This window comes from Athene cunicularia, assembly GCF_003259725.1.
Source record: "Athene cunicularia isolate RWA chromosome 3 unlocalized genomic scaffold, athCun1 chr3_part1, whole genome shotgun sequence".
In the NCBI taxonomy this organism is placed as follows: Eukaryota; Metazoa; Chordata; class Aves; order Strigiformes; family Strigidae; genus Athene; species Athene cunicularia.
In genome coordinates, this window is record NW_020799097.1 from 124995303 (window position 1) to 125008727 (window position 13425).

Sequence of the window (13425 nt, forward strand, 5' to 3'; positions counted from 1 at the left end):
CCCGCCGTCCCTCCTCCGGCGGTAGCAGCTTCAGATCTCCTGCTGCTGCTGCTGCCGCTGCTGCCGCTGCTGCTGGAAGTATTTCCCGATTTCCTCCTCGGAGCTTAGGGACTTTGAAAGGCAGGGCTGGTTGCGGACCCACCCCCAGCAGCCCTGCCCGCCCTGCCCAAGGCAGCCCCCAGCCCTGCCCTGCCTTTCCCGGGACAGTCCCCGTCCACGCTCTGCCTGCCCCCAGCCCTGCCCGGCCTGCCGAGGCAGCCCCCCATCCCTGCCCGCCCTGCCCTGCTGGGTGGAGCTGCCAGTCCCGCCCTCCGTGGCCTCGTCGCATCCCCCACCGGCCGCCCTGCAGCCTCCCAGGGCGAGCGCGACCCCGTTTGCACCCTGCAGGGGGGAGGGAGAAAGAGGGAGGGTGCAAGGAGCGCCTTGCTGTGTCTGTCACCGTGCTCCGCAATGTCACCCATGGCTGCTGTGGGGAGGCGGGAGGCCAGGTGCATCCCACGGGGCCCTGGGGTGAGGTTCACTCCCCTCACACATCACCGATATTGTGGGGTTTGCAGAAGACTGCGGGGGCCATGGGGTGACAGGCAAATGACATATGGGTCATCTAGGGCCCTCCTGGAAACTGCCCCCACATCTGGCTATGCCCAGGTCAGCACCTGAACCCACAGAGCCTCCTGACCCCACGGGACAGTCGCTGGGGTTGGGGAGGTCCTGCAGGAAGCCAGTGGCCTGGCACAGAAGGTCTTGCTGCGCCTCAGGCTGGCCCAAGTGTCCTTCCTGTGGGCAATTTCCCTTTCACCATGCCTGAATGACTCTGCCACCCTGCGCTAGCTCCATCAAGGAGCAGATGAACCCGTTGTCCCACCCTCCGGGCAGAACTCTGTGCCTTTAGTAACTTAAAATAGGACCAAAGCTAATAACTCACACACTGGTATTTGCAAGTACCCAACGACCTTCATTAGCCCTCTATGCCCAGATCATCAGGTGCAACAAGAACCGTGGAGAAGCAGAGCCATTATTCTAGCTCTTGCACCCTCTTACACCTTCTCCCTCTTGTTGGCTGTGCTTGTATTTTTTGTCACCACTAGCAAGACAGCAAGCCAGAAATTTCATTTGTGCTACTCTTTCTTTTTTTCCTTTTTTTCTTTTTTTTTAAGATTTTTGCATCACCATGTCCTTCAGCAGAGATGGAAAACTAGGTTTCTTGTTCAAGATGATGTGTAAGACATGGACAATGTCACCAAACTACTTTGTAAAGTAGTTCATAATGAGCTGACCAACCAATAAGCCAGCTACTTATTAGTGTTGCAGCTGGTTTTGATATTGTTTAGTTTTGGTCTTACTTTAAGATCTTACTGCCTACACATGGGATGAAAGGCATTTCCAAATAAGAATTTTGGAATTCTAAAAAAAAAAATTAGAAAAAAACATGGAGTTGTGTCCAGTAGCTAACTGATTTTCTGTCCCACCTCCTTTGATTTAAAACTCTTCAGAGGAAGGTTGCGTCTGGCCATGTGTGCTACTTTGATGGGACTCAATTCTCCCAGTAGGGCTGTTGATATAAAACGAGCATGCACAGCGCTGTGCTTGGATCAGGACCTAAGCAGGGCAGTGGATGTATATCCGTGGTGTTTGGTTTGGCAGTGGCTGCAGGACGCAAGGCGCTGCACAAGCCAGTGTGGCAAACAGACAATGTGGGCAGAAAAAATTGGCATGGTTGCAGCCAACAAATCCCTGCTGTTGCTTTTCACCCTGCACACTGAAATCTAATCAGTGCAACAGTAAGCAGTGGAACTCAGATTTTGATTAGCTGTCAGCCACGAAGTTCTCCCAAAAGCTCTCTGTTTCCCTCAGTTGTGTTGCTGACCTACTTCCCAGCTCTTTCAGTCAATATGGTACACAGCTCCTCTGGAGCACCAAGACTCTACTAATGGGGATCCACTGGTGAGCTGCTCTCTAGAGAGCCAGGCATGTCCCCACTTCCTCCCAACCCACCTCTCTCTGCAGCTTGCATGAGAGACATGTTCCTGTCTCCCAGTGCCTCCTGCTGAGACCCTCAGAAAGGTCCCTTCATCTGAGGGATTTTTGTGACATTTGAGGGGGGATTGAGGAAAACAAATTTGACAGTGTTTGTGGTGATGCTCATTAGTCCACACAAATGAACCCTTTGTATCACCCAACCTTAATGGCACTGGAACAGAAAAGGTGAAGCAGAGATACAGCATTATCCCACCTGCACCTGAGAGCAGCTTTCATCTACTTGAAGAGTGACTGGTTAGGATGGATATAAGGCTGGGAGAAGATGTCCCCCACTCCCCCGGCCCTTTCACACCCCTTTCTAGGCCCATTCAGACTTTCATCTTTCAAAGGCTCCAAGAGAAATGTGGAGTTGGGCTCTGAAAGCAAGAGTCGAAGTCAGGGAGTAGGGGAGACAGTGAGCCCAAATAATGGGAGGAGATACTGTGTTACAGGACTGCTCCACACTGCAGTGGCTATAGCTCATGCTGCTTTTTCTCAGTCAAGGTAGCTGAAGTGGTAGCTGTAACAGCACAGAGCTCTGCATGGGCTATGAAATCTGCTGGACAAGCTGAGCAAATGCTCCTGTGTTCTTCCTGGTGCTCCAGGCAAACAGGCAACAAGACTGCTCATGTGCCAGCACAGCAAGTTTGCCATAGTGGGGGAACATCCATGCTTCGTCACGACTGCAGCCTGGGCTGTGCTGGGAAAGGCAAGTGTTTGCTCCAGCTACATTTCTTTCTCTGTTTCTCTTTGCAGTCATGCAAGTGTACACCTACCATTGCAAATGCACTTACAACCACTCATCAGTAGTCTCAAAATCATGGAGATTCTCATGCCAATACTAATGAATGGTTCATTCATGCATTCATGCACACGCACAGCCCTCTCAGACAGCAGCCTGCATCCCTCTGCAGTTGCTGAAGCAGGTTTCCAGGTATTGTCTACATAGGCAGAGCAGATAGACAATTCCTCCCTGCAAAGAATGGTGTTAGTGGGCTGTGGAGACACGAGCACAGGACAGAACGGTGCAGGCTAATTCTCTGCTCAATGCTCTGTGAAGAAAGATATCTGATCTCCTGCATATTTTAGAGGAGGGGGACACAAACCCTCAGGCATTTCTTGCTTGAAAAATTCCTTCCTTATATTCTCTGTAAAAAAGACAAGTGCTCAGGGGAAGTTCAGACTTCAGCTCAGCTCACAGCATGCTCACCTCTAAGCAGCTGTCCTACCACCCTTTCTTGGCCCTGTCTGGAACACCTCCTCAGTGGGATGCTTTGATCTCTGCTCCAGCTTTTGTAGGTTCAGATAATGCTGGAGGATAACCAAGGAGTCCTCATTGGTTAGTTATCTCTGGTCATAGTTTTCCTTGAGTCCCTCCGGAGATGCCAGAGAGATCCTGCATGAGCAGATGGGATATCACCTCTGGCTTGCCATCCATCTGCCTTTCCTCTTCGCTGCAGCAGATGTGAGCGTGTGCCCACTGAACCTTCTCTGGCTCTCCTCTGCATGTTCTTGGCAGAGACCTGGAGATCCCTGAGTGGTGTTTCTAAAAAAGATGCTCAGAAACATCATTTCCAGCAATTTAAGCATTTGCTTTCACTGTCACCTTCAAAGCTGCCTTTGCTGTTAGGAGGATAACTCAGGCAATTAACAATGTGGTGGATGGAGTAGGACACAGCAGTGAATAGGAAGGGCAATTCTGTGTGCTGGACGTCATACACTTCTTTTTGAGCTCTCCAGGCAGTGCCTCCCTAGATGTTTTCAGGTAGCTTGTACAGTCTGAATCCTGATGATCCCAGGGAGTTCTGAGCACAACAGTTGTCTATTGGCCAGCCAGAGGTCTTGGATGCAGGAGGTGTCTGCTACCCCTGGAAAACTGAGAGTAAAGACAATACCCCAGCAAGAAGGCAGTGCTCAATGGGATGTTTTGGCATGCCTGTGAAAAATTGGCAGCATATGGTTTGCTCTCACTGCAATGCTTTGGGAGCCTGCAAAGGTAAATGGAGAAACCATGCTTGTGCTTCTTTCAAGCTTTTCCCCAAGTACTTGCTCTAGGCTGTGTTTTAGGCGGGGTTTGAACAACAAATCCAGAGCACTAATTGATGAGCATAGCATTTAACAGCTTGGGAGAGAGTTTTCCTGGAAGAAGCATTGACTGGCCAAATTTTGCAGAGCACTGCTTGTGTGTGGCAGACACAAAAGAGTATTTGCACTGGAAATCCCCTGCTATGTGGGGGTTGAAAGCAGAACTACTTTTAGGGGCTGGACATGAATTTAGGGAGCTTGGAAATGGGGAGAGCTGCATGTATGTTGCAAACATCTAGTCTACAAAACAAGCCACACACTCTTCTCTTCAAATTCTGCTTCAGAATCTCACTTTTCCTTTTGAAAAAACTGCTTTCTGGTCATCAGGAATATACAGGAAAAGTTCAATATGTGTGCAGAATGACTTCAGTGACTGGGCTTAATGTAAGAGATGTACAAGGTGCAAACTGTCTCCTCACTCTTCTCAAAGGAATAGAAACTCAGAAGCATCTGACAGCTGTCATTTTTCTCAACAGCAGTGCATGCTAATACTAGCATCTCATTCCTATTTCCATTTCACAGGCAGAAACCAGTTCCTAGACTGTGACTGGAAAATGAAGGACCACAATGTTCCCTGCTGAACTGCCTGTCCCTTAACATCTCTTCCCACCAAAAAAAAATGAAGCCTTGTTTTGCTGTTACAAAACTGCAGAATACAGGAACTAAAAATGCAGATACAAGGTCAACTGAAATGCATTTCCCACTGAAAGCAACAGCCTAGGGACTCTGTTGCCTCAAAATGAGTGTCCTGCAAGGGGCCATTGAGCTGCAGTGTGCCAGCCCCAGGGCAACACTACAACTGAGCAGGCACTAGCTCTCTCCACTTGATGTTTCATCTCTTTTCACCAGCATCCGAAGGCTGCCTTGGTCTGGAAAAAATGTGGCTGGAAAAAAAAAAATCCACCGAAATCCAGAATTAAAAATCAACAAATGCTGTGTTCTCTGGATTTTCTTTTGCTTTTGAAACCTAGAGATGTGATATTTTCTAATTTACTTGGTAACCAGAAGTAAGTTAAAAAATTGAGAGATGAAATAGTGATATGTACTCACATGATTTTAGGAGCTGGGACTTTAAGAAAAAAGTGCAAATACTGTGGTAATGTGACAAGATTTGGAAGCTGTGTCCTTCAAACTGAGGACTGTGATGCTTCCTCAGCTGCTCTGGTGTCCACATGAGGCCATATCCCCCATTTGATCTGTGTGCAGGGCTCCCATTGCTATCAGTGGGAAACACAGGATGGATTGGATGTAGTGCATGACTCCAGCTGCGGCCCCTGGTTGTGAAGGTAATTTGGTTTCCTCTGTACCATCTGTTTGCCATCCCTGAGCAAGGTTTGATATTCCAGGGAAAACAGACTTTTTTAATAAAAGTGAGAAGTGACTGACCTCAGCTGCACAAAGCACCTTATTTATATTTTACTTGTACAGTCCAGGTCAAGAAAGCTGCTGGGACACCTTGAAAAACCCAAGCCCATTAGGCAAGAGAATGTGAAATGACTCCTTTTAAAGGGAAAGTTGTCTTCACTATAATGGGCTCTAATCCATATTGTCCTTGTAGGTGGTCAGAAACCTTCCTTCCTTCTTGCTGCTTTGACTTTACCAACCTCTGCCTCAGCTCTATGTCGTTCACCTCCAAGTGGCCTTGCCTTGCTAGACATCTCTCCAGCACTGACCAGCTCTGCCAGAAATTAGCACCTGAGTCCCAGTGATAGAGTGGAGCCAAGGAATTTCTGGGAATTTGGGGGAATTTCTGTGCTCCTCAGTCTTTGCCAAGGCACCTTGGAGTAGACGTGTGCCCTTGCTCCTGGCTGACTGTCTCTGAAACAGCTGAGGCAGCAACATGATTCTTATCCCAGCTCCCTTCGCAGCTTAGACGCAAGTCCAGTGGACATGGACTCCCACTGGTGCACACGCAGATCTTGCTATTTTGGCACAGTTGCTCTGTTTGCACTTCTGAACATGTATAGACCAAAAATGCTTGTCTTCTCTGTGCTGCATGATCAAGCAGTGGTGAGGCAGTAACCAATGCTGCATGTCCTAGACATTGTAATTGGAGCCCTGCATGTAAAGAGAATTTATCCCCAAAAGAGAAAACCAGATCCCCCATAAGAAAACCAGATTTAAATTCCGGATTACTTAATGGTTATGAGTGTGGGTTTTTTGCTGGAGATGTTGGAGAAATGAAACTACACCATTTGTGAGACCAGATTCTCCTTTCAAATACCCCATGCTATCTCATGCCAGTTTGTTCTCCCCCTGGAATTTCAAACACTGCCTGTTCAAAAGCTGCTCGGAGCTGAATGGCTTTTGCATGACTTTCTGGATTGTGATGATGCTTTAGAATTCTTTAAGATGGTCCTTTACACCTGCTTCATGTTTAGAAATACCCAAGTGTCTTATAAAAATATTCTGCTCTTATGGGAAGCTGTTCCCAGCTTCTGGCAAAACTGCTTAGGTTCTGAGGCTGTATCCCTGTATGTGCAGAAAGGACATGGATGTGTGTGTGTATATGCACGCGGATGTTTCCTAATGCAGATTGTGCAAGATCTGACTTCTTCCCTCTGCATTTCTGCTTATTCAGATGAACTCCTGCTCTTCTCTGAGTGCTTCCATCTCTTTGGTGGGTGGGACAGTGTCTTAGCAGGGCTGATGTGAATACAGTTTTTCCTCTTTCATTCAGCTCTATGTGCACCTCAGTCACTTTGAAAGTTTCTGGCCCCTGAACCTTAAAACACCACTGTGGTATTTTGGTATTTGTGCCAGGGCTCTTAGCAGTGTTTTGTATGCCATCAGTAGCCTCCAGAGGCTGTATTTATATGACCAGTGGCATCAGGAAGGCAGGCAACAGCTTCAGAGCTGCCAATGGGAAGAGATAAAAGAAGTGGGAGTCTAGAAGACATGAGTCAAGAGGAAACACTGAAGGAATGCAGACTGCCAAGTCAAAAGAAGACATACATCCTTTCAAATCTGAAAGAAGTTTCCCACTCCTACTGTCGATAACATAAAAAGTCAGGACATTAAACTTCAGGCAGGGACACTGAAATTTGACAGGAGGAAAAGCTTTCTGAAGTCATGAGAGAAATGTTGTAGGCAGCTGGATTGTCTGCAGAGAGGGAGAAGTCTGTCACTGAAAGGTTTAAGACCAGGGTGAGCAAACCTCTGTTCAGTTCAGATCAGGTATAGGTGACCTAGCTCTCAACATCATTGCATCAGGAAGACGTATACGAAAGATGAACAATCAGGAGACATTCAGCACACCATAAAAAGAAAACTGCCATTGTGGTTAGTAGGTTGAATGGAAAAACTTGCCTTTAGGCTTTGAACAAAGATTTAGTGTAGGAAAACAATCAGGGCACTAGAAATCAGGCCACTCTGGGAGAGCAGATCTAAGTGGCAATATGCTGTCCAAGCTCATGCAACCTGGGAGCAGACTGACCTTGGTTCCAGGCTGGCGGCCAATTTCTTGGGTGGATGAGCCATTTAGCCAGTGGGATGATGGGGAAGAGAGCTTGTTGCTGCTCTGAAGTCCATGATATATCCTACTTGGGTTTTGTCCTGTCAAGGTTTATTTCAGGCTCATAGCCATTTAACTCACTTAGCAACCTCTTCCATTAATTTTTCATGCTCAGCCATAGCAACCTTGAAGCTTACCCAAATGCTCTCAGGAGCTGGCAGCACAGGAAAGCTTGTGTTGGAAACATCTGTCCTACCATGGTGGTTCCTTTCACTTGCCTTGCTGGGACCTGTCTCACTGTGAACTGCAAGCTGAGGCATGCAGACAAATGGCCTTCCCTGACCCAACTGCCACACTAATGAGAGGGTAGCACAAGAGCACACATGGGTGCTCCACATAGCAAAGACAAAACAATGTCTTTGGTTAACCCTGACTTATGGCTATGTAAGATATCACATGAAGTCAGGGTATGAGAAGCTACCAGAACCTGCAGATGGTAAGGAGTAATGTATATGCAGCTGATCACCCCTGACCAGTAGTTACACTAAGTAGACAGCAGCATGAAAAATGGTAGAAAAGAGAAACATTGCATATGACAAAAGTGGGGTACAAGCTTCACTGCTGACTGAGGTAGAAATTACCAAGGCAACCATATCATGAGCACAAAATAAGTGTATGAAGTCAAGAAACCTGGGGCCAGTGAGGGAAAAGTAAATACAGGTGGTCTTGGAGGAGAGAGACTTGGTAAAGAAGCAGAGCCTGTGAAGAATAAAAGGGGCAAAACCAGAATATATGGTAAAGCAAGCGGCATACTCAGGACTTACTGGGGGCTGTTGGTCAGTCCTGTGCTTAATTACTACAGTTTGCAGTAGGACAATAAACCTCCTGTTTCCCCTCTTCTTGTGTTCAGCTTGACTTCATGGCCAGGAGGGACATGGGGTGCTTTGGGATTAATGAGAGCTGTTTCCCTGCGACTCATGAGGAAACCCCTGAAGGGTATTATTACCTAAGCACATCGCCCTTCCCTTCCCTGACAGCCTGACTCCATCTTTCAAGTTGCAGTTTCTCCTGACTGACTCTACAGAGTGTAGACAATGGCAACATAGGAGTTCAATAGCTGATACTAGTACAGGGAACCACACAACAACTGAGCTACACATGCATGTAGCTCACCTGAAGTCAATCAGGCCACACACATCTGCCACGTTCAGCACACCTCCAGCTCTTCAAAGAGCCTGACTCACGACAGTGCGTTCCTGCAGATGCTTTTCAGGGGGAAAGAACTAGAATCTCTGCACAAGTCACAGCCACAAAAGAAGGGACAGTGTCAAAAAAAATCCACTCCAGAAACAAGAAATGAAGTTACAACTCAGGATGAAGGCAGGGAGTTTGTGCTGGCAAACCATCAGCTTTATTAAGGTTAGAGTCTTCAAACTCGTCGTGTTCTGTAATTTTCTGTAGGCTGCATGCATCAAGGCATGATCAAGATAATCAGACTGTGTTTCAAAGAGAAGAATGTTAAAATCAGGTATGTTTTTATCAACAGGGACAGAAAATGTCTAGAAAACATGAGTAGTGGCACAGCTTGTAATGCTTACAAACTCCTGTTTTGTAGCATTCCTCTAGTCTGTGTCAAAGCATGCTTAAAATTAGTCTGCCTGGTTATTTTTAAGGTAAGAACATTGAAATGAAGGGTCAAGGGCCCAAAGTTTTCTATGCATTATCATGGAGGTACATCTTCAGGCATTTTAACACATTAAGGCACTTTCCAGGCATACATGAAACAAGGTGCATGCCTGAACAGGCTTGCCCCAGCTTCTAAAATGCAAGGACTGTCACTGAATTATGGATCCTCAGCTGGGTCTTTAGTCATTTATAATGGAGATTCTCAAGTGTTTAGAAAGGGAACAACTCTTTTTTTCTAAAAGATTCATGATTTGTCCTGAATCTTACCCAATGATTTGTAGCTGAACGGATAAATCATTACCCACTAAACAGATTTTCAATGGCAGGCAGTACAAAGTTTTCTCCAATAATAACACATGCATACTCTGTACACACTGTTCTCCTCCACGGGATCATAGAGATCCTCATATACACTCACAGCAGAGAGCCTTCAAGATTAAGTCTTTTGTCTAGGTTAAGATGGAGATATGTCACGCTTCAGGGGAAGAATGAGATTATCAACAAGCCTCTAAAATGCTGTAAGTACTGGTTACTCTTGTTCTCAGAAATTCACTTCAGATCAGTGCAACTCAAGCTAAAAGGCAAATCTCTCAGTTATCAAGAAAGATGCTTCTTGGAGCATCTATTTTCTATAACCAGTGGCAAAAAGTGTTCCAAAACAAGAGAAACTTTTAAATGCATTTGTTTTCCAAGCTGTGCTGTGCACTAGGCCCAGTACAGAACATGGCAGGAACACAAGTGCCAGACATCACACAAGGATCCACTGTGGTGCTGGAGCTCATTGTGTTAAACTTTAAAATAATGTAGACAGAAAGTGAAATAAGGATACTCTTCACAGCTGTGTATCTCTCTTTTTGCATTATTTTGCCCATGAATTAACATTACCAAGAAGATTTGGAAAAACTGCTAGAAGGTTTCCACAAAGATTTGGCTCATCAGCAACTTGGAAAAACACACATGGGAGGTAAATGCTAGAAGTTAAATCTCTGTTAGTTCCTTGGTCAGGTTATGGCTTCTGCCCTGTGCCAGAACATTGGTATAACATGTGGCTTACATCTGGAAGGTGTCACAGCAGGGCAGCAGAGAAGCAGTAACCATCACTATTCTGGAAAATCAATAAAAATGGAGACCTACTTATCCATCTAAAGATAAGGCAATACAGAACATATGTCTTGCTCCTGAACTGAGCATTTATACTGGACAGGAGATGCTTTCAAGGTCTTACTTCAAATAGTTATGCTCTAAAAAGCTGGCTAAATCCTGGAGGTCATCTTGAAATAATAGCTGGCAGGCCAAAGTGACTTAACATTTAACATGCTGTTAAGGACCGTATGGAATAAGTTACACCCAAATAAAACAAACACTTGTCTCTCACATCCAGTGTTATTGTTAGCAACTTACTCAACTGCGTGTATTTCTCAGCATTGATAATGACTCACTAAAGAACAGGGCAATACAGCAGATCACTAACATGTTGTGGTCTGTGGCCACAGGAAGGATTTACTTTTACTGTGTACATGTTGGCAGTCTCAAGATGCTAGCAGCAAATCCAAATGTTTATTGCCACATCTAGGGCAGAAGCACAAGATCTCTGCTTGGAGTCTTTCTGTAAGCCAAAAAGATAACATGGTGTGTCTCTAATATCATGCTTGCCAAACTGCAGCAAAAATAATGAGAATTAGATGCTGGGAAAGTAGATGTCACCCTGGTTTTGCTTCTTTGTTCCTGTGTATGGACATGACAATTGCTGACGCTGGGAATCAGCACGGGAGGGGGCTGTTTCAAAGAGAAAGGTCCACTATTCCCACACTAAAGCCTAAACCTTGATGCTACTTTTGGAAACAGGCATCAAAACAAGCTGATTTTGAAGGGTGAAGAGGTTGGTGGGCGAGAGGTAGGACTGATCTATCAAGCCCTGGCCCCTGAAGAAAGCCTGAGAGTGGTCAGAGCTGCCTCAGGTGGACAAGCACATGCCCTTGTCTGCTTCAGAACCCTTTAGGCTTCTGCCCGAGGCCTGACACACTGAAGCTCTGCCCAAATCGCTGTGGGCCAGGCCCCTCCATCACCTCCGCTGAGCTCATGTCCTGTCCCTTGCTTCCTAATGCTTGTTGAACATTACGGATAAAACTCAGCATCTTGCTGAGATCTCTCCATAGCCTGGAAGACTTATCTTCCTGGAGGAGCATTTTCAGGTAGATTGCATCAAAGGATCCCAGCCCATCTCCCAGTGGGTTAGGGGCTGTACAGGTACCCAGGATGGCAGCATGTGTCCAGGCAGTGTGCAGGGACCCATCTAGCTGACAAAGAGGAGACCATGACCCATTCTGGCCATATTGCAACAGAAGAGTGTCTGATATACCTCTAGGTAGAGACGAAAGAAAAAGGGAACATTTCATGTGCAGCAGTTTCCAACAGGGACTCAAGGAGGCCTTGATGTGTTAGAATGATAGAAAGACAGCAACAGATTTGCAGGCCACATTCTTACACTTTCCTTTTTTTTTTTTTCCTTTTTTTTTTTTTTTTTCTTTCCATTTTCACATTTTCCTCTAGTTTCCTGCTTTTGACTATATAAGAGGGAAAGAAAAACCAATTTGATGTTCCAATGAAAGAAAGCACAACTCTCCGGAAGAGCAGGAGAATGGTGTGCAGTAGTGTCATGAGGGATTAGTCTGCAACCTCCAGGGCATACTTCTGTCTGTGGGATAACCCGGGAAGCACCCCAGGCACAAAACTTTTGGTGAAACTCATCCTGCAGAGGATGAGGGGCTTGAAAGCACTGGGTGGCTGAGGGTAGGAAAAAGGTTCTACACATTGTTCAATGAAGTATATTCCTATGGGGAGTAACACAACCCATGCACTGAATCTCCCAGTCTGGTAGGGAAAAATCTATACCTGAACAGCACTCCTTGGCAGAAATTCTTGAGTATTTATCCTCTTCAGGTATTTACAGACATATCATTAGTCATTGTTAAGCTGAGTGGAACACAAACTAGTCTGGGGCATATGTCTTCCAACTGTACCTTTACCCAAATTGTGATATTTTCCAGAATCCCAGTTCTGTGTCTTCCTTCTAACTATGCCCACCTTTCTGCAGAAGCAAACTGATTCAAAGTTTTCCAGAGTGAAATCCTTCCCTTCCCTTCCCTTCCCTTCCCTTCCCTTCCCTTCCCTTCCCTTCCCTTCCCTTCCCTTCCCTTCCCTTCCCTTCCCTTCCCTTCCCTTCCCTTCCCTTCCCTTCCCTTCCCTTCCCTTCCCTTCCCTTCCCTTCCCTTCCCTTCCCTTCCCTTCCCTTCCCTTCCCTTCCCTTCCCTTCCCTTCCCTTCCCTTCCCTTCCCTTCCCTTCCCTTCCCTTCCCTTCCCTTCCCTTCCCTTCCCTTCCCTTCCCTTCCCTTCCCTTCCCTTCCCTTCCCTTCCCTTCCCTTCCCTTCCCTTCCCTTCCCTTCCCTTCCCTTCCCTTCCCTTCCCTTCCCTTCCCTTCCCTTCCCTTCCCTTCCCTTCCCTTCCCTTCCCTTCCCTTCCCTTCCCTTCCCTTCCCTTCCCTTCCCTTCCCTTCCCTTCCCTTCCCTTCCCTTCCCTTCCCTTCCCTTCCCTTCCCTTCCCTTCCCTTCCCTTCCCTTCCCTTCCCTTCCCTTCCCTTCCCTTCCCTTCCCTTCCCTTCCCTTCCCTTCCCTTCCCTTCCCTTCCCTTCCCTTCCCTTCCCTTCCCTTCCCTTCCCTTCCCTTCCCTTCCCTTCCCTTCCCTTCCCTTCCCTTCCCTTCCCTTCCCTTCCCTTCCCTTCCCTTCCCTTCCCTTCCCTTCCCTTCCCTTCCCTTCCCTTCCCTTCCCTTCCCTTCCCTTCCCTTCCCTTCCCTTCCCTTCCCTTCCCTTCCCTTCCCTTCCCTTCCCTTCCCTTCCCTTCCCTTCCCTTCCCTTCCCTTCCCTTCCCTTCCCTTCCCTTCCCTTCCCTTCCCTTCCCTTCCCTTCCCTTCCCTTCCCTTCCCTTCCCTTCCCTTCCCTTCCCTTCCCTTCCCTTCCCTTCCCTTCCCTTCCCTTCCCTTCCCTTCCCTTCCCTTCCCTTCCCTTCCCTTCCCTTCCCTTCCCTTCCCTTCCCTTCCCTTCCCTTCCCTTCCCTTCCCTTCCCTTCCCTTCCCTTCCCTTCCCTTCCCTTCCCTTCCCTTCCCTTCCCTTCCCTTCCCTTCCCT